Below are 25,620 nucleotides of genomic sequence, written 5' to 3'. Positions count from 1 at the left end.
TCCCAGGGCGTAATGGGGAAGAAAGAGAACGTGATGGAAATGGCAGAAAGACGTGATGGATCACAGTGCACTGAGCTGGAAGGGCCCTGGGTCACGCCCGACACCCTGTCTGACAAGGCCAGAGAGGGGACCCACCCACCCGAGGTCAAGCTCTCAGAAAACCTAGTTGGTCACAAGCTGTGCCCGCCGACCAGGCTGACAGCAGATGCCCAGGAAGTACAGATTCGAGGTGGGCTGAGAGCCAAGGCCCAGGGCAGTGCAGACCCGCACACCACGTCAGTCCTTGGCCTCTGAACCCGGCACCTGGGAGGGCATGAGGCAGAGGGTTAGCCCCAGAGGGAAGCGTTCATGTGACAGGGCATCAAGTGACAGCCCATCCCGGCAGGCATGAGCTCAGAGTTTTGTGCATGAAAAAAGGGAAGTTTCATGTGTGTCACGACACACGAGAACAGGAATAATGTGCTTGTTTAAAAGTGGACACAGTGGGTCCCAGAGGCAATGAGTGTCCGTGGAGTGTGTATGAGCTCAGTTTAATAGATTTTGTCAAAGAGATTCCCCAGGTGGCTGAGCGCTGCCCTCCCATCCAGGCGAATGGCACCCCCACGGCCCCACCGCCGCACCGACCCTTCCTGCTACCAGACCCTTACCATCGTGCCAGCCTGACGGCCGGAGGCGGCATTTCATGGTCCCCGTCTCCATGTCCCGCGTTACCATGAGCCTCTGGGGGTGGCTGGGGCCAGAGCAGTGACCGCCGCTGTTGCCGTCGGGACCTGCAGCCTGCAGGTGGGGAGGTGGGTGGGGCCAGTGGGCCTCAGGTGAGCGTCTCAGCTCACTCGTTCTGCCTTTCCTCCAGGTTGGTATTTGTTCCCAGTTCCACATCAAAGTGCGAACAGTCATCAGTTCTGACTTGTTCTAGTGATGTCAGTTTTCCAGACACTTTCTATGATGCTGTTGAGGCTCAGGGTGAGATGCCTCATCGCCGAGTGTCCTCCCCCAGCACCTGGGATGAGGCAGTGGGGCAGGCGGCTGTGCAGACAGCTGGGCTAGTACAGCAGAGGCTTGCCCGGGAAGGGCCAGGAGCCGTGGCCTGACTCCACCTCGTGACCTGACCCCTGGGGACTCCACCAGTTCTCTGAGCTGTCACTGCTCCTTCATAGACGTGCCGTCGGGGGACCCAGACTGCAGTGCCCTCCGCTCTCAGTCACCTTGACTGACTTTGCCTGAACTCTGACATCCCATGAGCGTGGTGGTCCCTCTTCCCACGTCATGACTCATTCTGAGAACTCCAGGCGAGGTGTGTCACCTCCCTGATGACACAGCAGGAATCAGTGGACAGCAGCCGGTCTAAATCAAGGTCAGGGTTAATTCAACAGACACTTGCGACTAGTTCACGCTCTAAGTACCAGAGCTGCAGTGGTGGATGAAACGCGTCCTGCGTCCGGGGTTCTCCTGCTGACGGGGCAGACAGTGCACCACGAAACACACAAATAGGGTCATTTCGGGTCATGGCCGGCCCAGCAAGGAGAGTCCAGGCCAGAGAGGACAGAGCACAGCAGGGAGCAGCCCAGTGAGGGTGGAGTGTGAAGGAGCAGCGGCCAGGAAGCAGTGTGCGCAGGTGTGAGGGGAGGTCAGTGAGGCTGAGCGAAGACCCCGCAGACACTTCTGGGAGCCGGCTCCGGGTCTCCAGGCACTGACGGAGCCTGGGTGTCTGGATAAGGGTGAAGTGAGGCCTGCTCCCAGCTGTGGGCTGTAACAGCGGCTGCTCTGCTTTGGTCTGTGTGGGCCTTTGGTGATCTGCTAATATGGTAGAAGCTGGAGAGACAGAGGAACCACCCCACCGCCGTCCCAGCTGGGGCAGGGCGCCACCCGGCAGCCCTGCCTCACTTCCTCCAGCTCCCATCCGAGTTCTGCGGGCATCCTGTCAGCGAGCCCGAGCTCCAGGGGCCCTGGCGGTCACTGTTCCCTGCCTGCGCTGGGCAGCAAGATGGGGGGGATGGTCCTCTCCCACTGGCTGCGTGCACAGCTCCCATACCTGGCGGGGCCCTGGCCAGTCCTGCACGCCAGGCACACACAGGGTGCACGTGCCCCAGGAGAAAGAAAGGAGGGGCTCGGCTAAGCCTGTTCACCCTCCAGTGGTTCCCAGCACCTGCACGGCAGCCATCAGTGCTTTGCCCGCGAGGGGTAAACAAGGGCCAGGCCTAGAGCCAGCCCTCCCCAAACTGTCCCTCTCTCTCCACAGAGTTGGAAGGCTGTGGCTGGACGCACTGCTGGCCTGGTCTCCGGGTTTCCAGCCCCCCTCCATGAGGGCCCTGCAGACTCAGAAGCAGCTTTGGGGGACGGGGAGTGAGTGAGTGAGCCCACTGAGCTGTTTTTCCCTCAGAAAGTACCTGGCAAGCAGCAGACAGCTCCCGTGCCAACATTTGAAAGCCGTAAATAAGGTTTGTGTGGACAGGCTCGCGTGAATCACAGTAGGGATGCTTGGCGAGCTGGTGTGGGAAGGAGCGTGGACGCAGCGCGCTGCCCTGGGCAGGTGGCCCTTCCCTACAGGCCGAGGGAGCGCGGGAAGAGGGGCTCCGCTCGGGGTGCAGGTGCTTGAGTCTCGCTCAGCCGGTTTCCGGTCGGTCCAATAGGGAAACTGACGGGAGGGAGAGCTCCCGAAGGTGAAGCCGTGACCCCGCCGCCCCGCCGGGCCTGTGTTCGTAGCGCCAGCGCGTTGTCCGTCACTGCAAGGCCACGTCCTGTGCAGCTGACAGAACCTGCCCGCCACTAGGAGGCAGAGCCGCCGGTCCCCCACGCGGGCACTTCCACGCTGCCCCTCGGGCCGTGCTGGTCTGTGTCCAATGTTGGTTTACTTGATGAGTCCCACACAAAATCACCGGGACACACGTGCAGTGCCCTCCCACGTACGAATGGCTGTCGCTCGTGACACAGGCGTCGGTGCTCCTGTGCCCGGCCCGCTGTGCCCTCACCCGGGAACGATTCCCTGGAGGGTATGGCCACTGCCGAGCCACGGGGACCTTCCCCTGTCCTTCTCATTCCTTACCCTTTCCACAGGCTTTGTGGACCTTGTGAGCGGGCTGCGGGAGGGACGGGGCGTCGGCCACCATCTGCACGTCCTGGTGGAGATGCAGACATGCCGTGGCCAGAGGGGGGATTGGCTGGTGGGGCCCCATGTCCCACAAGGAGTTCAGAGGTCGTTGTGCCGGGGACGGGAGAGCAGTGGGGCTACGGGACTGGATTGTGGTCCTCGTCTTGGGGGTTCAGCGTCCAAGCCCCAGAGCAGGGGCTGGAATCCCTGTGACGACGGACCCCACTGCCCCTGCCCCTTCATGACCCCTCTTCCTGGCGAGTGCCCTCAAACGCTGTCTCGGGCCCCCAGCCCTCCTGAAAGGGACTGTCCAGGGATGCCCCGGGATCTGCATCTTAACGCTTTGCTCATTGTTGGGCATGTGCTGGCGGCTTCATCTCCACAACACCGCCCATGGGACTGCGCAGGTGCTTCTGGAACTCTCCACGGGCACCAGATGGTGACTGAGCACTGAGCACACTTATCTGCCTGAGCCCTCCACAAAACAAACTCGTTTGTGGATGTTTTCCGTGGGTGGTTTCTTAGAATTCAGAACAAAGCAGAAGAAAACAGGAACCATTAGTCTCTGGCCTTCCTCTGTCCAGCAGATGGCTGTCTCTGACCAGGAATCTGGGGGACCAGCCACCACAGAAATGCTCCCCTATAAAAAGAGGACTTCTCCTTGGGGTGTGCGAGGAAACTGGAAATGTTGTGCGTTGTGTACGAGAGCGTGGCCCTGCCTGATCTCAGACCTACGGCCTCAGGAACGGAGATGAGACACGCCCGTTGTTTAAGACGCCTGGTTTGTGGTCCTTTGTTATGGCCACTCTAGCAAATGAACACACTCTACAGTGCGGAATGGCCCTAACTGCAGGGAGCTTCCAGTCGTCTGAGGGGCCAGGTACTTAAAATACAGTACAGCTCAAGGCGGTAAGGCTGGAGAGATGGCCCTCATGAAGGAGACTTTGGGGGTGTAGGGGAGAGGGGCCCAAATGTGCTGGGAAGGAAGAAGAAGGCTTCACACCTCGAGTGAAGTCTAGAAATGGCCAATTTAATTAATTAAATTCCTTTAATTTACGTCACTAAATTCAGGAGAACTTTGAATGGCTGCACAAGTTTGTTTTTATTATATCACAATTCTATTTTAAGCTCTTTTTTCTTGACCAAGTATCCCTAATTTTTTCTAGTATGAGAACTTAGGCATGGCATCATTATGGCTACATTTCCATGTTATGTAGGGAAAATTTCTGTGTTTTAGGGTAAATTACTTCTGGTGTAATAGTAAATGTCAGAATACATTCAGATCACTTTGTGCTTTTGAGGTCACCACTCTTAAGGACGAGATGAGCATGTTCAGGAGCGGAACCAAAACCGGGCCCAGTCGTCAGAATAACTGGGGGGGGGGGGTGTCTGGGCAAGTCCACACCCTCCACGTGCCCCCAGGAAGAGGCAAAGGACGCCGTCCCCCGTTGGCACTGCACTCTGTCAGAGTTGTTTCAGCTGTGACAGATGGAAAGTTTCCAGTGAGGGAACAGCGAAGGACATCGCCCTCTGCCCTGAATTCTGACAAAGCCCCAGCTGCTCAGAAGGAAATGGGCTTGGAAGGCGGGTCACTGGCACGAGGTCTTCAGTCTCAGACACCAGAAACAGGCCAAAAACAGGGCCCACCCGCCGGGGGGAGGGCATGGCATGGACAGAGCAGCCACAGAGAGCTGTGTGCTTGACTCTGGCTCTGCTTCAGTGGCCCCACAGAAGGGGGTCACTTCCTGGAAGCCCCCAGAGCGCTCCCGGCTGCCAGGTCAGGCCGCCATGGTGCTGCTGGAAGCCACAGGTGGCCATGTCAGCGCTGGGCGCCCCGCGCCATAGCGACACATGCAGACCCCGCCAGGACCACCGCCGTCCGCACACAGACACTCTGGTCAGTGTCCGCATGGCAGGTGTTTGCCGCTTCTGACGTCAAAGAGAAAAAGCACAAAATCAGCGTTTCAGATTTTTCCCTGAGTACTTGGCATAGAATGAATATATTGTTTCCTCCAGAAAATACTTTTCTTTTCTTACGTTTCATAAAAGCGAGGCAAACTTTTAGCCATGTGACCCTCACAAGATTAGAAGGAAAAACGCTCCCTTTGACTAGTCACATGCTGGTCTGTCCTACGTCACAGTTCAAGTGACAATCCACACATCTTACCACTCCCCGACGTCTAGCATACCAGTCAGTGGTCTTCAGTTCACTCCAGAGCTGTGTACCCATCGTCACATTTTTGTCACCCCCAAAAAGAAACTCCATGCCCCTTAGCAAAAATGTGCCACCTTCTAACTTGAATGTCCAAAGGGGTGAGAAGGAAACGTCAGGAATGAAATGTGCTTCCCTGATTACTTTTAAAAAGTGGCTGCTGTGTTATCTGGATGAGTAGGACATGAAAATGCCCCACGTGCCACACCTTTCCTGGAACAAGGAGCAGAGGGGGTCCAAGGCAGTCAGCCATGAAGAAAGTGATTTAGACTGAAACGATGTTTCTGAATTTCCTTTCATGGTTCATTATTCCTATTACTGGGACATGTGTGGAAAGGCCTTGTAAGTGGGAGCAGTGTTTGAATATCCACAAAGTGTGGATGGGGCGACAACGGGTAACGATGATAGTGGGTTTCATTTCTGTGGGCCGACAGTGGCCCACGTGTTCTGCCAAGCTCTTCACCCAATGACGGCAAAGCTAACACGCGTCGAACTTTCACTGGGTACCAGCCACTTGGCTGAATGCCACACGTGGCTTATTTTTTTATTCTTCCCAACCCAAGAGGTGACACAGATGGGCAGATGTCACTGAGCAGCGTAGAGCTGGCTCAGCCCCAGCTCTGCCTGATCCCCAGGCCTGCAGTGCCCCTCTGTGACAGCAGTCCTGGTTGTCACGGGGGAGGTGACGGCTCTCCCGTGTGTGTGGGAGCCCTGCTCTGGAGCTGCCCACCTCTCCTGTGGTGTGTGCACTGGGACATGGGGGTCTTCACATCCTTGCAAAGAGCATGTCTGGGATTCAAGAAACAGAGTCTGTAGAACAATGCGTATGTTTAGACAATAGAGGAAACTCCGTAAATAGGGTAAAACTCCATAAAAATGTGTTCTCTAGAGCGACTTTGGCTGCCATTTGTACACTTTGACCTTGTGGGTTTTATTTTTAATTATCCATGTTATAAAACTTGAGCAAGAACTTCTAAATTCCTGAAGGGGGAATTCTTTCCACCCTGATGTAAGTTTCAGTGGCCGTTAACCCTTTAACTGTGTTCCTTCTCCTGCTGACGATGATATGTTATGTGACACAGCAATATGGAGGTGCCAACACCTCTGCTGCTGCTCCTGGAAGTGGGGCTTTCGTGCTTTTCGTGGTGCCCATACCCAGATGTCACGTGTATGGGTAACAGGTGTGCACATAGAAAGGAGGGGACTTGGGGCGGCCACCCGAGGTCACACTGTTGTTTCTCATTTGTGTTCTCACAAATTTGCAGTTTGCTGCAACAGTTAACAGTATTTCCCTCCCTTACAGTCGCAGGACGTCATGTAGCTGGGTTTTTTTTTTTTTAATGAAAACATACCATAGCCAGTGAAGCAAAATTATACTCAGAATTTAACGAAATTGAAGCAGAGAGAGAGAAAGTGGGAAAGTGGAGACACTGGCTTGGCCCTGGCCACCTGGGTTCCAGGTGTGCTGGCTCCTATGCAGGGGGTCTGCGTTCTGGACAGGTTGTCTCCTGTGTGCAAACTGTTTGCACAGAGACTGGTGACTCTCCCCTTCTTAACTGTGGACAATACACTGCGAGGAGGTGATGTCGTGTGGCCTCTGTGTCCTGGGCATCAGAGGCCGTCCTCACCTCTGTCCACCCCGGCTTCTGGCTCTTACCAGCTGTACCCCAGACGTGTGAGAGCCCAGCTGAGGTCAGCAAAGCACCCGCCCAGCTCCAGTCAACCCACAGCTGACACCTGAGTGCGGCCCCCTCCTGGCTCAGGCCGGCAGAACTGCGGGGCTGAGCCATAGGTGGGAGGGAAATTCAGTGCTTATTGTCCCCGAGTAATTTGGCTGTTTGTGCAGTGATGAGCCGTCACCCTGGGTGACTTCAGGCGAGTCAACCTCCCTCTGGTCCCGCCTGCCGTTAACTGCAGATGGCGATGGGCAGAGGCCCCGGGGAAGGCCCCACAGCTCTGTGTCTCCAAAGGCCCCTGTGGGTGCACATGCGTGTTCCTGGAGGAGTGTATTTACATGAGAAGTATCAGACTGCAGGGCGCCTGACATCTGTCTCCCCTGCCTGAGTTTTGGGGGGAGTGGTCAACGTGTGTGCAGCTCTAGTAACACTACATCCGCTGACGGCCCCCCGCCGGTGTGCTCTTTGCCCCGTACCTTCCCTCGAGGGACAGTGACAAAGAGTCCTTGACAGGAAGAGGAGGAGGCTGCACCGAGGCTGTCTAGTCTGAAACGCGCATCGTGGGCCTCTCACCGTCACCACCCTCACCACCAACTGCTCCCACACCAGGTCTCAGCAGACAGCAGGGACCCCCCAGGCTCATTACAGCTGGACTTGAAACTCACACCATGGTGACAGCCGTCCCACCAGCCCTGGTGGACAGGCAGTTGTGTCATCCACTGAGAGCCGTGGAACAGCACACACGCTCATTCTCTGTGTGCACGTTACACAAACAGCTAGGCAGGCAGGGACCTCAGTGTCTCTTCCCTCTGGTCACTTTTCCTTGTGGTCTGACCTTCAGTCTTCACCTTGGTCTGGACTTAATCCCCCGGGCTTCCTGACATCCGATCAGCGACTGTTTGCTGGTTCTCACCCCATGTCTCTTCTTTTCCGGCCAATAGAATCCTGTTTCCTCCTCCAGGAAACGTGTCCGTGTTGTCTCTGACTAGCCAGCCCCATCACTCTCTTACCTGCCTGTCTTTCCTGTTCATGGGTGAAGAGGGGAAATGGTGTTTGACTTCCCCATGCTTCCCAGTTACTGCAAAGACTAAATGAAGCGATCGGATCTCTGGAGTTACCCCTGAGCGCCAGTGTGAGAGGCAGCACCTTGGCTTAGCTCGCGTCTGCCTAGAGAAGGAAGGAAGACGGACATCCTTCAGGGTTTGTCCTGAGTTTTCCTATGGTCACCAGCCCCCTGTGCGAGTGGACTAACACAGAAATGACGTTTTTGCTATTGGTAAGAGTCCTTGCCAGCTGCCCCTCATGGTAGAAAATGGAACCATAACCAGCCGCCATGGGCACATGGACGTTTCCTTCCACAAAATGTCTTTGCTGAATCATCATGGTTTGCCAACAGGTCTTAAAATGTAGGGAGGAAAACAGAGTCCATTAAGGAAAATCTGTCTCCCTGACAGACAGCTGACTGCTGATGGTCATGACTTTCCACTCTATTTTCTGTTTAGTCTTACAGATGGTAGGTGGTTGAAAAATATCTCTATTTAGACATTGAAAATACAATTTAGGATGTGTCTTATCAGTAAAGTGCTCACAAACATGTATTATCTGATCTGCCAATCTCGTTGAGTGATCTCATTCATAAGAGGTACATACACCAAGAAAATGTGTGAATGTGTGAACACATACGTGTAAAATTGTTCTCAGTATTGCTGAGAATAGTGACAAACTGGATTCAACCTAAATATCCATAATAGAGTATTGTTAAAGTAATGTATGGCACATCGAAGCAATAAAACACTATGCAGCTATTACATACTTTTTTATAGAAATCCCTTTGCTTTATATCTTTACCTGTGCTTTTCTATCAATTCTGGACAGTCACATACACGATGTTTAAAGTGTGTTTCCCTGGTATTGGGATTTTGAGTAATTTTAATGTATTTATTACATTAGAGATAATGTTTGTATAATTTCGAGTTTTTAAAAACATAAAGAGAAATACAAATACTGCTAAATATGGAAATAATTATTCCTAATAACTTAATTAAGAAAAGTCTCAAAAGGCATTAAGCTGTGCTGCACCTCTCGTACTTGCTAAATAAAAGAATATAGTTGTTCTGTGTCGTAGAGCTGGAGTGAGACCAAGCCTCCATCCTAAGCCGAGCCTGTGCCGTACACACATGCCCACTGAGCACACAGCTCAGTCAGCTTCTGACGTGGTAAATATCATGGTGCTCATTTCAAGGACAGTCTTTGTGAGAAACATTGGCACTGGACATTGACCAGCTACTATCTGACACGTTGCACTTAATAAGCTGTGGTCTCGGCTCTCGTTTTTATAAGAAGTGTGACTAGTTCTAAAACACCTCATCACTTGGGTGGGGAACTTATCCTAGGAACAAAGCAGCACTGCTGGTTGGCTGGTTAGTGTCAGAGCTCGCCAGACAGGGCCTCCTGCACACACCTGAGGGGTACTGCTCCTCAGGCTTGAGCACAGGGGAGGAAAAGTCCGATCCAGCGGGAGGGTCTCACATACGCCCAGCCGCTTGGGTAGGGGAATCTTGGGACTGTATCAGGAGTTCCAGCTAAGCAACATGGGACTCTTCCTATGATACTTTTGGGGACAACAAAGTGAAACTAGAGGGGTGTATCCCCAAATGAAGAATATTATATTACTCGTGTGTATGAATCATGAATTTCCTAAAATGTGTGTTATGAACATTGAGAATGCCATTGATTAGTTGAGGGACTCCCAAAGGCTGCAATACAACTTGAAGAGTTTGATAAACTTGGGAGAATCTTCCTTCTGAAGAACACATGCAGACAAGGGATAGGACAGCTCTCTGACAGTTGACATGGATGGGTCACGCGGCCCTGTGGGCTCCCCGTGGATGCTGGACCCTGTAGGTGCTGCAGCCTCCAACCTTGATCATACTTGTTTCCAGCCACTTCCGTCCCAGCTGCCACCACACTCCCCACAAGAGCAGCTGGAGGGGCTGCCTCTCCTGGCTGGCCTCCTCCTGAGCCCTCAGCACCCGGAGCGGGCTCTCCGCAGCCCGTCCCACAGCCATGCACTGGGCGGGCCCCTGCTAAGTGCCTGAGGACTCGCTGCTCATCCCTTCACATGTAACTTCTCTGTATCGTTTCACATTGCTCTGTGAAAGTCTGATTTCCGTGGCATATGAAACTCTGGTTTTGGTTTCCACCTGTTTTCCTCCTTCCATCCTTCATTTCCTCCATTTACCCCTTAAATAGCACTGTCCTCAGATATCTATCTAGCTTTGGACTTCGCTTCCCACGTTGTATATTTTCTCTGAGTTGTTGTTATAGACTGAGTGTCTGTGTCTCCCCAAAACCATGTGTTGGAATCCTGACCCCCAAGGTGTTGACATCAGGAGGCCGGGCTGTGGGAGGTGATTATGTCATGAGCGTGGTGCCCTTAGGAAGGGATTAGTGCCCTAATAAAAGGGACCCCAGAGACCTCCCTCACTCCTCCACCATGTGAGGACACAGTGAGAAGGAGCCGTCTATGAAGCCAGAGTGGGCTCTGACCAGACACCGAATCTGCCAACACCCTGATCTTGGCCTTCCAGCCTCTAGAACTGTGGAGATAAATGTTCATAAGCCACCCAGTCTATGCTGGGCTGTTACAGCAGCCTGAACAGACTAAGTTCTCTCAGCCTTTCACTTGACTTCAACTTCCACTTTCATTGCTCACTAGCAGATACACGTCTGTTTGTGAGTTTGTGCTCACAAACTCTCTTGTGAGCACCAGGTTGCAACGTTCATCTGCCTGCAAGACACTCGCACCGGGATAGCCCACAGTACCTCCCAATGGACTCATGGTCCTCCGGCGATCACGTCTCAGCCAGTGGCCTCCCCATCCTGACGGGCCCTGCCTGCTGAAGACATCAGTACAGCCTTCCCTCTGACCTCCCCATCTTTCCGCCAACTCTGGTTTGTTCTACGTGACATGTCTCCTGTTTTATCTTCCTTTGGTCATTTCCACCCCGTTTCTAACCCTTACCTGTTTCCATGTGGATCACCCCTAAAGCCTTTATCTCGTCTTTCTACCAACCCGGCGCTCACTCCTTGGGTGAATAGTCCAGCTGCCCCCCCCCATCGCTCACAAACAAGCCCTGATCACATCCGTCCTCTGACACTGCTGACTCCCGCGGCCCATCCATGCAGTGTAGACTCCAGCCAGGGGCTTCCTCGGGCTGCTTCTGAGATGCCCGACCTCCCCCCATGGTGTTACCCAGTGCGGGGGCAGTTTTGCCCCTCCATCTCACTGCCCACGTTCCCCCCGCCTTCCGATTCCTGCTCATTCTAGTCCCATTCACCCTTCTTGACCAAACATAGTCACCCAAGGACCACAGGCATCCTGGGACCCGGGCTGTGGTCACCTCTGTGTCATATGTTGATCCACGACAACTGGAAATTCTTGGAATTGCAAAAACGACTTTCTTAAGTAAAACTATCTCATGGCACTTCTCAGCTGTTCTTGTGGGGGAGCAGGGAGCACAATGAGTAGTGGGAAAACTAAAGGGGGTCACAGAGAAGGGCAGGCCTCCGAAGGCTGCCAGCCATGGAAGATGGAATAGCTTTTGTTAGATGACGCCTTTTTAAGCAGACTCGTGGGGGTGACTATGGCCAATGAAATTCTAAATAGAAATAATTAGAGCCAGTTTTCCTAAGCGTTTCCATGGCTGCAATCCAGGTTTAAAAAATAAGTCCCAGCATCAGGCAAAGGGGAATAAAAGAAGCTTATAATCCGTTAACAAATGTAAAACCCAGTGAATCATAACAGTCCACTGAACCTAATGCAAAGCAGCATGCTAAGTTTGATAGAGATGGAGAGAATGGCGGGTGGGGCGGAACCGGGAGGACACAGGTGGAGAGAAAGAGGGAACAAGAAATTGAAGGCTAGGATAGAGAGAGTGGGGAGACAGGAAGTCTGACTTACCTCTGCCAATAGCTAAAGAAGCATGCCATTTCTTCCCACTGGGCCTAATTTTGCTGTCTAAAAACTACATGTTAGGCATTCTCCCAGCTCTAATATACCATGACTCTTCACGAACATCAGTGCACTGTGTGCCACTAATGGTTATGCTCGTACCTGTCTAAGCTTCAGGTGTAAGTAAGCCTTGGTCGCTTACCTTCAGGCAAGTCTCCCCAGTGAGGGGAATGATGCACGCACTTTTCCTTTCCTACTAGAGAGAAGATTGTGGCTAGCTGTGCTCCAGACACACGAACCCGGAAAGGAGCCAGCTCAGACGTGCAGACATGGGCAGTAAGGGGTCATTCCCAGACCACGTGCTCACAGAGCTACATCTGGTGGCTGCGTCTCTGGAGGCGCTGGGGCTCTCTCACCGGGGCCCTGTTGCACGCAGCACGTACACACAGAGGGGGCCAAAAAAATGTATACACATTTTAAAAAAGGAAAAAAACGGTATTAAAATTACGCTGATGGGAACCACTTTAAGCACCTCTTGTAATTGCAGAAGTCAAATGTGACTTGTATTCCTCTTTTGTTATCAGTATTGAGTATTACAATTTTAATACAGTTTTTTCCTTAAAATGTGTATACATGTTTTTGACAATCTCTGTATTTTCAATCAGCGACTTTAATAAAGGCATAATGGCTGGATGCTGCCAGGACAATAAATATAATGAGGTATATTAGCCAGTGTGCTAGTCTGCTAAGGCTGCCGGAGCAAAGGACCACAAACCGGGACTTAAACAACAGAAATGGGTCTCTCAAGTCCTGGAGGCTGGAAGTCCAAAATCAAGGTGTTGGCAGAATTGTTCCTTCCAAGGCCTCTCTCCTGGGCGTGTGGACGGTTGCCTTCCCCGTGTCCTCACATGGTCACCCCTCTGTGCATGGGTGTGTCCTCATCTCCTCTTCTTAGAGGGACACCAGCCCTATGAGGACCTCATTGTAAGTCAGTTACCTCTTTACAGATCCTATTTCCCAATTAAGTCCCATTTGTAGGCATTCATATGTCCCCAACATACGAATATTGGGGACACAACCCGTGACACCTGGTATAGCAGGAAATAGACTCTAATAAAGGGGGTCACTGCGTTGTGAGTATGAGATGGAATAATTAGTCCCCCAGGACACAGACCCAAGCCCTCCGCCTCTGAGCTATGTGGCATGTGACGCTGCCAAGGTTGGAGGCCTCCAGTTTCTTCCTCCCTCTGTAAAGTGTGAGTGAGACTCTGACGCCAGACAGTTACGGATTTTAAATCCAATTTCTGAGACGGCACCAGGAATAAAATACATAGAATATAACATTTGACTTCCCCATAGGGAAGCACAGAGTACCCCTTATTTGTTATCTTGGAGGCATAAAATTGAGAATGACTGGATCAGATATGATAAAGTTAATAAAGAAGAAATGGAATAATAGGAAAAAAAATCTTGCTTTAATTGTTAATTGAAACCTGATAAGAACCTAATTTCCTAGATCTTTTATGGACATTTCATGCAAAAATACTATTTACCGACAGTAATGACTCAACACATACCAGTGGGAAAACAACATTGAATTCTTTTTACTTGTCACAGCATTGTGTGTTTGACTGGTTCTTAAGGAAACAAACAAGATTTGATTGGGGGGGGGAGGGAGGATTTTTTTTTTTTTTTTAAGAAAAAAAAAACCCAGAAATTGTGAAAACTTGCATGTATTTATTTCATTCGTCTTATTGTTTCTACAAGAAAGCATTCTCCTCTGACGTGTACTCTTTAGGTGACTTTGAACACTAACTTTTACTATTGGGTGTTTTTTGAACACTGGGATCTTCAGGAAGTCATTAAGAGGAAATCCTTCAGGAAAAAGGAAAATGCTACTACAAGGAAATGTGGATTTACACAAATGAATGATGAACTAGATGGATAAATACGTAAGATTTTTCACTTATTACTTAAATCTCTTTAAAATGTAACTGACTAAGCAAAAATAATAATACTTTAGTGTGGCATTTATAACATATGTAAAAGTAAACTAGATGACTATAAAAGCACAAAGGCTAGATGGGCACACCAAAAGGATATCATGGGAAAGTTTATATACGACACATGAAGTGGTATAATAACACCTGAGAGCAGACAGCAGTCATTTAAAGATGTATACTATAAACCTTAGAGGAACCACTAAAATAACAAAAGCAAGACCTACAGCTAACGATACAATAAAAAAGATAAAATGAGATCATAACAGTATTCAATTAATCCAAATGAAGGCAGAAAAGGGGGCGAGTGGATGAGGAATAATAGCAAGACACTAGATTCCAAGCTGGCCACAGTAATACCAAACTAAATGGAAATGGTCTAAACACCAATTAATACATAGACATTTTTGGATTAGACTTCAAAAAGCAAGAACCAATCGTATGTTGCATAGAAGAAACACAGTTGAAATATAAAGATATAGGAAAAAGCTGAAGTAACACTAATAAAGAGAAAACTGGCATGGCTAAGTCAATTTCAGAGCAAAAAAGAATATTTCTAGGAATAAAAAAGTCACTTTTTAATGATGAAGGAGCCAGCTAACTCATCAAAAGGCCATAATGATCTTAAATGTATGCACCTAATACAAGTCTCAAAACACTTCAGGGAAAAACTTATTTAAGGAGAAATAGACATGTCCACAATTACAGTACAATAATTCAATATTCCCCTTTCAGTAATTGATAGAGCAAATAGAAAACAAGTGAGGCTACAGAGAACCCATCAATACTACCAATCAATATGACCCACCTGACATTTATAAAACAGTCCACGTAAAACAACATAATGCACATTTTCAAGTGCACATGTTTTCAAAGATAGACCCTAGTCTGTGCTATAACATAAGTCTTGATAAATTTGGAAGGATTCAAGTCATTCAAAGTATATTTCTGACTAAAATATAATTAATTAAACAACTTAAAAAGAAGACGTTTCTGAAAAATGTCCCATGTATTTGGAACTAAAAGCATATATCTAAATAATTCAGGAGTGAAAAAAAGATAAAGGGAAACAGAAAATATTTTTAACCAAATAAAAGTGAAAAAGCAACATATCAAATATCAAATACATATCATGCGGTATGTAGCTAAAGCAGCACTTAATGGAAAATTTATAACCCTAAATCCCTGTATTAGCAAGAAAGGAAGGAAGGGCTCAAACAAATGACCTCAATTCCCACCGTAGGAAACCAGAAAAGGAAGAACAAATGCCATTAAAAGTAAGTAGAAAACACATTTGACTCTATTAAGAGTAAAAACTTTTATGTACCACCAAACAAAGTGCAAAAAGACATCACAAACTGAGAGAATATATTCTCAATAAATACAATCAATGAAGAAGTAGTATTGAGAACATATTTTTAAAATTCTGAACATGACTAAGAGAAGTACAAACTACACGACAAAAAAGTGGGAGAAGAAATGAGCAGTGTATGCGCCAATTTTCAAAAAAATGTATGAAGAAAAAAACATAATTGGTGATAAAGAAAATGTGAATCAAAACCATAATATGGTCCCCATTTCATACCATTTTATTGGCAAAAGTTGGAAAGTATACTTTCCCCAGGACTACGAAGACCTATTATGGTTGCTGTTAGGTTTATAGATTGTGGGAACTTTCTGGAAAACTATTTGGCATTATGTTCTAGGGCAGGACATGCACATATCCTACCCAAGGGAAAGTCTGTACGCAATCCAGTGTGGGGGGGTATTCGCAGCAGCACTGATCATGACAGGGAAGTGCTAGAAATAACTCAAGTGCCCATCACTTTGGGAATGGCTGGATAAACCCATACATTCACACGGCAGAATATTATACAGGAGGAAGACGGACAGCTAAGCTATACACCACCTGAATGAAGCATAGCAAGTTTAAAGAGTTAAAGTGTTCAACATGGAATGATACTCTTTTTATAAAGTTTAAAATTTAAAATATACCTTAGGAATAACACTATATGAATGTGGAAAATATATATACATTCAATAGAATAATATAAAAAGGATAGAAAATGCTGCATATGAGATTAGGGTGATGCTTATTCCAACGGAAGGAGGATGGAGGTTAGGGTTAGATGTTCTTTCTGAGAAGGCCCTAGGATTTGTTTGAGGTGTTGGGTGTATAGGCACTTATTGCACAATTAGTACTGCCTTACTTCTAACCAACCAACTATGGACCAACGATGATAACAGCAAATAAACAGAGGACTTTGATTAATCCAAGGGCCATTTCTCTGCACTGATTGTTCAAACAATAAAGTGGGAGGGGAAGGTGAGAGAGAGAGAGAGAGAGAATCAGGTTTCCGAAATAATAAATAAAAATTGACTTTAAAGTCAGATTCAACTTTTCGTTGTTTTAAATGAAGAACCGATCACACTACAGGACACGTGGCTTTGAGCGTGTTAACTTAAAAACAAAAGGTCTTTTAAAGTGAGAGACAAGGGCATTTATTTGTGATTAAAAAAGAAAAGGAAAGAACAGCTATTTGGGCAGCACTGATTGAGGCAGAAGCCCGAATGGTGTTCAGATGAGGAGACAAAGGCCATGGGTGTTCATGAGAAGGGGAAGGAGACAGTGACATCCACAGAAGGAAGACACTGCTGTCGGTGCAGAAAACGTGACATGTGAGGCTGATTCTAAACAATGTTTTCACTATTCGGTTGGTCTTCACCATAGCTGCTTTCTTGTTATCTCTGCAGAGCGTCTGGGCCACAGGGCTGCTGCGGCCCCATGCAGAAGGTGTGACTTCCCAGGGTGGAGGCCGCAGACCAGCCGGCCCCGGTCCTCGTTCCTCGTTTCTCGAGGCGGCAGCTCCAGCTCCATGGTCAGGGGCTGCATTCACATTTTGTTCACGAGTTGAACCAGGGCAGTTTCAGTTCTGTTCTAATTCAGGTTCATCGGTCACTGGGGCTTTGACCAGTCTGGGTGGAGTTCCGGCATTGGCCATCCACAGTGAGCCTTTTCTTGGACTTTGTTTACTGAAAATTTGAGTTTCAAAGACTTCAGAATAATTATTCAGGTTAACTATAGTTCAAGTTTAATGATTAAAGTTTTAAAGAACGTCATTTAATTTATAATTGAAAACAAGGTTACAGCTAGTCAACCTTTTGACCTCACAAAGTGTAAAAAACACCTGGCCTATTCTTTTCTTCGTAAGTCAGACCACCATTCCCGTGGGCAGCAAGAGTGTGTGGCCATGCGGGGGGCACAGTTGCCCCTTGGGCCTTGTTCCCTCCACACCAGCCGCCCGCAGAGGGGCTTACCCACCCCTCTGGGCCCAGGATGTTTCAAACCAATTCCTGCCCCATGCTAGTGCCTGAGGGGAGGGAGGTGAAGGTCATGCTGGTAGGAAAATCCATGGTGGCCTGGCACCCTCACGGACACTGAAGCCCCTGGGTTGTGGGCGGGAGTTGGGGGGCAGCCTTCACCTCGCCAGGAGTGTGATTCTGAAATGCAGACAAGGGAATGGTGGGGATGGGTAGAGAGGGAACACCTGATGCCATGAGCTTCAGAGGACTTCTTCTCATGCAGATAGAAGAGCAAAGACCTCTTACAGTGTACATTCTCCTCAAATGCAAAGAGAAAAATAAACAGATTTACTGGCAATTAATAGTTTAATTGACTTGTGGGGTCACTGTGTATAAACATCATTGTTTTGCTCCTTTGGATTTTGTGTTAAAAATGCCATTTGTTTCTTTGAGGGACTTTTAGGGGTTTTCCAAGGCCAAAACCATGTAAGAGCCAATTGTACGACCATCTGCTCTCTCTTTATGACTCTTAAAAGTCATTTAATAGAAATTTAAGGACAGAGTTGGGAATATAAGAAAACTGGGCTACTATAAGTTGAATATGTATTTTCTAAACCTCAAGCAGATATTTCCAGGGAAAGAGTGGCTGTGATACTACACTTCCTGTTACAAAATTAGGCAGACTAAGAGGTCGCTTGTAATATTCATGGAAAACAGTTCAGTCACGAATGGGAATTACTCAGACTTTGTCCCATAAATAATGTCGGGCAACCCCATTAGCACAACTGGGTGTCACCCGCTCTGTGCCCCTCCCTCCCTATCTCCGCCAGCCCACGAGACGAGCCCAGAGGGTCCTAGCCAGTGTGTTTCTACTAGAGCACAGGGGCAGCTAACAGCATCCTTCCAGCGCCCGTTCATGAAACTGTGCCGCATGGGGCCCACAGCCTCGTTCCCGTGAGCTCACCATGTGAACCAACACCATGAGAAATGTGAGGAGTCAGGGCAGAAGGCTGGGGAAGCTGTAGGCGTAGATGTCACTGGAAGAGACATTGGTAGAGCAGTATGCCTACTGACGTGGTTAGCGCAGTAAAATTCCATAGCTGTTTGTGGTAAGACTTAGAAACTAGGAAGAGAGCAGCTTCCTTTTTTTGATAAAAGAAATCTGTAAAACTTTTACAGCGACTGTCATAGGTCCCCGTGAAATGGATGTTGGGAAGGAGACAAGGCCTTTTAGCTTCGTCTATTTGGCATTTTAACTGGGGCCCTCGCAGCTGTAGTCAGGCAAGTAAGTCAAAGAAGTGGTAGGTGCCAGGATTGAAAAGGAAGAGAGGAAGCAATCTGTATTCTTAGATGACACATTGTGGAAAGAGAAAATCCAAAAGAATCTTCAGGTAAATCCTTAGAATGAATAAGTGAGTTTAGTAGTATTAACTTAGTATCACTGGATCCAAGGTCAAATAGAAAAATCAGTTGTGTTTCCAGGGGGTTTCCGGGGAGCTGCAGGTGGGGCTGCATGGGTCCTGGCCCGGGCTGGCTTCTGGCTCGGGACCCTAGTGCAGCGCCTCCTGCCAGTGTCGGCATGGAGGCGTGGGTGGGCTAACGCCTCCAGGAACGGGTCTGGAACCACTGAGGGCCCACTACCTTTGCCCCCCGGGCCAGCCGGGAAACTGCTGGAGCCAGCTGCTGGAGGGCCCGGCTGGGTGAGGTCTGTTGGCCCCTGGAAACTGAGACCAAAGAGCAGCGGCCAAAGAGGAGTTGGTCCCCACAAACCACCCGAAGTCAAGGTGAGGGTCACACAATGACTCCTGAAGGATGCTTGCGAGTTCCTTCCGGTACACACCCCACCCTTTGCCCCTCTCATCTTCTAGTTGGACAGTGGTTAAGGAAGGCTTCACGTAGAGAAGACAAAGAAGCAGTTGGACCATGGTGGATCCACTGAATCTTGTTATTAAGGGAAATGCAGCCATGCTGTGTGAAGAGGGCTCTTTGGTGTTTGTTTTTAATTTAAGAACCTAACTCATTTCACAAAAGAATGATGGATATTTGCCCTAAGTAAACGATAAATAATTAAACTGTCTGGGCATAGAGTTCCCACAGAGGCACTTGTTCTTTCAATACACAAATAAAGGGACGCAAAAGTCAACAAGCAGAAGGAGTGCGTTAATTATGTCTTCTGAATCTACAGGAACTGAGAGATTAGCTCTGGTTTGGTTGGTGACCAAATTTCTGATTGCTTGCAAGGAACTGCTGTTTGACTACTTCTGCAAATGTTGCAAGACCTCTTCACTGTTGTATGCCAAATAAAGCAGGTTTTTATTCTTGAAAAGTTATAGAATGTTCTCTGAGGAGCAAGCTGTGACATGTATAACCAGTTTAGGTATAACAACAGTAACTGTTATTTACCAGGGAACAGGCTTTTGGCAAATAATCTAGTGATCTAAACTACTGTTCGTTGGGCATATGATAATGTTTATATGTTATATTAGCAGCAGTTGTTTTCTTACTCATTCTTGTCTGAACACTTGAATGATGGTTTCAGAACCTGTGCTGCTTGGACCTAGCCTGTACCTCTAGTAGCCAGAAAAAGCAGACTCAGTCGCTGGCTTGTGTGGACTGAAAGCTTGACTTGCTGAAGGTAACTTTATGTGATTTTTAAAAAACTTGCTCAAATAGGCATTCCAAGAGGTGGGGAGATCAGAATTTATTTTAACATCCTTCATTCCAGAGGCCCAGGTGTGTGGGTTTTACTTTCATTGTGGAGAGACAGTGTTCCCAATTCTGCCTCCCCAATAGGTTGCTCTGTTGCCTCCCTTTAAAGGCATGAGTCTTGAGCCAGAAGAAAAGACAGTAAGAAGTAAGCCTCCATAGCTCTTTGGCTCTAGTGTAGACCATGCCCTTCGCAATCTAGTATTCCTGAGCTAGCTTCTTGTTCCAGAGCAGGCTGCAAGCCCAGGAATCACATAGGTTGCCAGAGCTGAGCTTCTTAATGCAACCTGCATTGCCTTAATGAGAGGTGGTGTCAAGACTGGTTCTTCCTGTAGTGAGAGTCTTCCCTTGTGAGTTGAGATTCACTTGTCTCTGCTGATCTGTACCGTCTGATAAGTCACTCTCAGCCTGTTTCCTCTTCTATTTGTGGAAAGCGTACTAGGTCATCTCTGGTGTTCTTTCAGCTTTAAAAGTCTGTCAGTTGGACTGGATTTGGCCATTTTTCTAACTTACACTTCATAAGCAGAATCAGAATAAGGAATTTAGTGGAAACATCATTGCCAGTTTTCTTAAGGTTCCATTCTTTATTTGAAAAGATCCTTAATTAGGTTTTTATTCTCAAATGTCTGCGAGAATACCAGCTTAGAACAACAAAGAAATAAGGTCCGCTTGTATTTATTTTTAAGAAATAAAATCTTATCATTCAGGTAACTAACCAAATGAACTTTCCTTTGCACAATTAATTAAGGAGGGTTTGCCTTTGTATAAGAATAATTTCTGTGTAGCATAGCACACCACCAGCCCTGTCCACACTAGTTACTCTATTGCAATTATATTTTGAAAACGGAGTCATACAAAATTCTAAGCTTTTTTCTCTTAGAGAGGTAATTCCTAGTCTTTGTCATGTGTTTGTTCAAAAGTATTTTTCCTATGGATAGTACAAAGTTTCATTTCACCTGACTCATGTCAAAATTGTGAATGAGTGAAACCTGGATAACATTCTATTATAATAATCTAGACTTGACTAAATAGTATTCTTGTACCCATTTTATAGTTAAAGGAACCAGAGACTTAAAAAGTAGAGCAGGATTCTAAAGACATCTGCCTAAATCCCTGCTCTTTTTTAATGTCCAAAGACTTGGCAAAAAATGCTGATCTCATAAAATTAAAGTACGTTTTTTGAATCTGTAATTGTTAATTAACTGGTAATCACAACTAAAATCTTTCCATACTTCAAAATTACCTATTGCTGAGGTGGTGGCAACATGTCTCAAAGAGCTGTTGAGGTCCAGAATGTTCTCTCCAACCTTGCCAGTTGATTTGCCTCTTTAGCTCATACACATGACCTGTCTGACAATCTCTAACTTAAAGAAAAAAAGATTGTGTTTCCATAGGATGACAGCAGAAAATTAAAATTTTAAATTTAGAATAGGTAACCTACATAATAACAAAAATATAACTTCCCCAGGATCAAATCTAATAAATGATATAAACATCTCTGCACAGACACACAAAAAAACATTAAAACACGTTTGCAATGAATTAGTGCATACTGGATAACAGAGGTATACAATCTTCATGAACTGGAATATTTTGAAGATTGAACTGTTAGAATATTGTGAAATTATCCACAAATTTCTGTGCACTAGCCTGAGCCAGCTGTTTGGGGTGGAAATTGACAAGGTGATTGTAAAATCTGAACAGAAATGCAAAGGGCTCAGAATTGCCGTGCAGATCTTAAAAAGGACCTGCCCGTTCGCAGAACTCGCTCCGTGAACGTCGAGATGATAAGGCAGGGTTGCAGTGGTCATGGCAGGGCGGCATTCTGAAAGCATGGAGGAGAAGGTTGGGGTCCAGATTGAGAGCCTGGGGGTGTATGCTCACCAGAAGGACTCTGTGGTCTTAAATGGGGCCCCACCAAGCAGCAGGGAGAGGGGGCCCTTAAAACGTAGATGCTATTGGATATAGCCATGGAAAAGAATGAAACTGTATTTTTATCTTACACAAAAATAAGTTTCGGGTGGACTGAAGACCTAGATATAAATGAGAAAAACAGGGTTCTAAAAGACAATACAGCCAAGCATTTTCTTGTTCGTTGGCAAAGAAAGATTTTCTTAATGAGAGCGTTTTACGAAGCAGTCTCTGTCACCACAGGGACAGCACAACACCCAGGACTGTCGGAGATGAGCCCTCAAGGGACATCAAGTTGGCTAAATGACAGGCAGTCTTGTCCTTGAAACAGTGCAAACCAACCTCTGTAGTATGTTGGTTCTGCGTGAGTGCAAAGCCCGGCTGAGCACCCCTGTAGTGGGACAGTCTTCACAGCCAGCCTGGGGAGGGCTTCACGTTTGGTCCGAAAGTTGCTTTCACCAGAGACACTCGTCCCTTTGGGCTGTGTGCACTGTCTCCACCAGCCCTACCCTGGGGCCCAAAATCTTCCTGCCTGTGTGTTCCCACATTTCCATCTCAGGATGGTCTCCCGGGGTTATGGGCGCTGCTTAAATGGTGACATGTCACTGTCACAATGGCTCGTGCCCATGTACCCAGCCACCTGCCCTGCAGTAGCGTATTTAGTGGGTATTCCATTTTCAGGGTGTCTTGTTAATTTAGTCCCTGCACTAAGTATACATGGCAGATTATTCGTAAAAAGCTCTCATTAAGAAATCTTTCTTTGCCAACGAACAAGAAAATGCTTGGCTGTGTTGTCTTTTAGAACCCTGTTTTTCTCATTTATATCTAGGTCTTCAGTCCACAGATTATTAAACTTTTAAAAATAGCTTGCATGAAAGTAAAATTTTAAAATCCAGTCATTGGCAACCTATCAAAGGAACGCGGTAATATCTACATTTTCTGTAAATAATCTTGAGATGTTATTTTTATGTCATGCCCTTTAATTATTCCAACAAATTATGCTGTGGTTGTCCACGTATTTTACACAAAACACATTTTGAAAGTCTGTGATTTGCTTGAGAGATGTTAGGAAAAAATAACTTTAAAATACAAATGGAAGCATGGAACGCGTAAGTGTGACGAACAATGAATTTCCCCAAGACAGCTTGAAACAACATCGAAAACTTGATCTCATTTTAAACACAACTGCAGGGGGGTACTGGGGGGATACAACTGTTCTTTGAAACAACCCGCCCTTACGTCTAGCGCAGACGTGAATACCCACGTCACCAAGGTCACAGCCGGGACAAAGGTCAAGGTGCAAAAACAGCGTTGTTGGGAAGCCCTCCAATTTGAACATCACCACATTTGCTTCAAAACTGATTTTTGCTCCAAGAACTCCTTTTGAGAGAGATCTGGGGTACTCATACTCACTGCAACGGACGGCTGTGTGCTGCCTGGCCTGCGGCTGCCTTCACAGACGTGGCCACCCTGCCTCCTCCCGGGATTCGCAGAACTCTGAAAATGGGGCGATTCCCCGTCCAAGTATTTCCCTTCGCATCTTGTGCCTTCCTGAGCACAGCTGCCCTTCCTGGAGGAACATAAGGATGTGGGGGGCTCGACTCCACCTGTCCCCACACCGGGGCTCTTTTGTCACCTGCCCACAATGGGGATGGCAGGGGGCGGTGCCCTTTCATTGGTGTCTCCAGTGTAACAAAGCAAGCTCACGAGCTAATGTCTCAGCTCGCAAGTGCTGCACACCTCCTGGGAACAGCTGGACGGAGCACAGAAGATCTCGCTCCCAGCTCTGCTGTCCTGGATTTTAAGTGACATTGAGTGAGTCACTGCTCCTTTCAGGCCCTCAGTGTCTGCGTGTATAAAGTCTAAATTAGAGGCCCTTTAATGCCCCTTGCAACTCTGTCTTTCCGTAATTACTTCACTATTTCTGTTACTGAACTCTTTGGTATTTCTTTACAATTTGGGGGGAAGATTTGCATAGAAACTGTAAAAGTAGCTCACGTTAATCTGTTCATTTGTGGAGCTCTGCTTTGTGAGAGCATCAGAGAGTGGGCACCGGGAATCTGTTCAGTAAGAGACCAGGCTCTGGGGAGGCAAGCGAATGAGTGGCAGGCACGGACTCGGGGCTCGTCAGGCCACAGAGACAGACATGCCCTCCCAGGGAGCAGGGGCTCCTACAGCACAGGCCACTGCCGCCCTCAGACCTGTCAGCGCAGAGCCCGGGGGCAGCCCCCTCACCTGAGGTGTGTGCAAAGCCCGCTCACATAGTGGAGAACCAACTCCACACACAGCCTGCTACCGTCTGCATTTCATAGGTTCTGAGGTTGAAGAGTAAGACGTAAAGTGACGTGGCATTTGAGGGACACACAGGGGCCCCGATTCCACTTTGGTGACTCTGCTCTGCCTCCTGGAGAGGCAGGCGTGTTCACCTGCATTGTGAGGCACCTTGAACCCATGGAGCTAGCCCCCCTAAACGAGGTATCCGGGTAACTCCCTGACTTCTGGTTGGCTAGAGCCTGGATGTGATTTCCCCTCATATTTTCATTTATTTAGGAGCCCAAAGGACCAAAACATAACGCGATCTTCATTATGTCTTGTTTAAAAGGGGAGAAAGTCTTTTTTACTTGCACTACGAGAAAAACGTTTCTTTAAAGAATTCTCCTGCTGTGTGTTGGGGGAGTGGGTGCTGTTTGCACCTCGTGCCACTAGATGGTGACGTGTGAGCGCTCAGCCCAGCCTGGGCGGTGGGCTCCAGCTTCAGCCAGGCCCCTGGGATGCCATTGCAGTGAAGTGACTGAGACCCTAGAAGGACAGGTTCTGCAAGTTGGCCCCTCAGCTCCATGCAGCTGGTCACAGAAGAGGAGGGCAACTCACAGTGGGAGGACGGAGCCTTGCTGAGGGACCAGGAAGCCTGCTCCCCACCCCCACCCCACCCCAGTCCTGCCTCCTGAAGCTTCCGCATCCGTCCCTGTCCCTTACGTGCCCAGCTGCCTTGGTCCTTTTGTGAGTCAGTGAGTTTTATAAATAAACTGGGGGTTTTCCTTTTCTCTTTAATGCAAGACGTACATACGTGTGTGTGTGTGTGTGTGTGTGTGTGTGTAAAATTTTATTTTTTTAAATGAGGACTTTGATTATCTAAGACATGATTTCCTCTGGGCTGCAGCGCCCAGGACCGCCAGCCTCAAGGCCTGAGGCTAATTGACATGAATTGGGTGGTGACAGGAAGCAGACAAAGCCTGTGACACATCTCCTGTGGTCCTGAGTGCTTCGCTGCGGCCATTAGTCTTCACAACAATTCTATGGGCCACGTCAGTAAGCCACGTTGGTAAGTCCTGTTGGGAGCCTGAGGCACACAGGGGCTGATGGCGGCTGGGAACCAGCGAGCGCAGCTTAAGCTCCTTAAAGCCGAACAAACTGAGTTTCCACTTCATTCGTAAAATTTGAGGCACTAACATTTCATAGCATTTTCATTCTTTACTGTTTCTGCCATGTGCCCAAGGGGACACACCTGAGAAATGGGCCCGTCGAGGCCCGCGGAGTGCTCTGGCTGGTTCCCGCCCTGCCTGACGCCTGGCCCCTGACCCCTCAGCCTTATTTTGGATTACCCTGCATCACCTCTGTTTCCACCCTGCGCATATCTTCAGTCTCAGCAAGAATGGGGTGTGCGTGTGGACAGGGCTTAGGGTGAGGACTGGTTGTATGTTTCTGAAATCTAAGCAGAGGTTTCAATGTTTGCACGGCTAGGATTTGGTGGAGTCCTGACAGGATACACA

This window comes from Rhinolophus hipposideros (genome assembly GCF_964194185.1).
Source record: "Rhinolophus hipposideros genome assembly, chromosome: 18".
NCBI lineage: Eukaryota > Metazoa > Chordata > Mammalia > Chiroptera > Rhinolophidae > Rhinolophus > Rhinolophus hipposideros.
Note: the sequence above shows the minus strand (reverse complement) of the source record.